This window comes from Lolium perenne, chromosome 3, assembly GCF_019359855.2.
Source record: "Lolium perenne isolate Kyuss_39 chromosome 3, Kyuss_2.0, whole genome shotgun sequence".
NCBI classification, from domain to species: Eukaryota; Viridiplantae; Streptophyta; class Magnoliopsida; order Poales; family Poaceae; genus Lolium; species Lolium perenne.
Genome location: NC_067246.2, coordinates 126536594 through 126538021, shown reverse-complemented (window position 1 = coordinate 126538021; position 1428 = coordinate 126536594).

Below are 1428 nucleotides of genomic sequence, written 5' to 3'. Positions count from 1 at the left end.
CCTTGGCCTTGCACACCTCACATAGGAGATTGGGACATTCCCGTGGAGGGTGGCCTTGTTGCTTGCACTTGTAGCATCGGAGTCCATAGGCACGTGACGAGGTAGAGGCCATTGTGGTGGTGGCACAAGAGGTGGAAGTCGCCTTATGAGGAAGGTATGCTCGATGTGCACTTGCCATCCTTGGAGTGGTAGGCACCCTATCATGGTGTTTGTCGCCTTCATGTCGAGGCTCTCGTCTTCGTGCATCATCACCATGGCTTGAGTGGTGTCGTCGAAGACTCGTGGAAGAGGTTGGTCGATGGCGATCATGAAGTGGCTTGTGGCGGCGAAGCTCATGAGCCCAAGGCACCAAGACCGTTGAGGAGTTCTACAAGGAGATGGAGCTCACTATGATGCGAGCCAACATCCAAGAGTCCGAGGAACAAACCATTGCTCGCTTCTTCAATGGCCTTACTTACCCCATCAAGAGGATCGTCGAGTTCCAACCCTACTCCAACATGGTTGAGTTGGTCCACCAAGCATCGAAGGCCGAGCGCCAAGTGATTGAGGACATCAAGTACTCCAAGGCCAAGACCTACTTCTCCTCCAAGCTCGCTACATCGACTAATCCTACTACATCAACTCCTCATGCTACAAGTGCCAAGGCCGACGCATCCTCTACACCATCCAAGAAACCGACTATCCAAAGTCGCATGAAGCAAACGGTCTCCTCCACCGCCTCCTCTAAGGCATCCACGGGACCCTCTAGTGTCACTTGCTTCAAGTGTGGCACCCAAGGTCACAAATCGTTTGAGTGCAAGAACACCAAGGTTATGATCACTATGGAGAATGGTGACATCGAGACACTAGATGAAGAAGAATACGAGGCCCTTGTGCAAGCCGCCGTGGAAAGTGAAGAAGCTTATGAGCAAGAATGTGTAGAAGATTCTCTCTTATGTGAGCATGACCCAAGTCCCTCACTTGTGGTCACAAGGGTGCTAACCACACAACCGCATGCTATGGAAGAACAACGGTGCAACATCTTCCAAACCCGTGCCGGAATTGGTGGCAAGTCGATCAAAGTCATCATAGATGGTGGAAGTTGCCATAACCTTGCAAGCACCGAGTTGTGTGAGAAGTTCAACCTCACTCTCCACAAGCATCCTCACCCTTACCATATCCAATGGTTGAGCGACAAGGGCAACGTCAAGATACAACATACCGTCACCGTCACTTTCAAGATTGGACCTTATGAGGACACTATTGAGTGTGACGTGGTACCCATGACGGTGTGCCACATGTTGCTTGGCCGCCCTTGGCAATATGACAAGAAGGCTATACATGATGGACTCTCCAACACATACACCTTCAAGGTCAACGACAAGAAGTTCGAGTTGCGCCCGATGACTCCTAGCCAAATCATCGTGGATAATGCGAAGGATTTAGCGA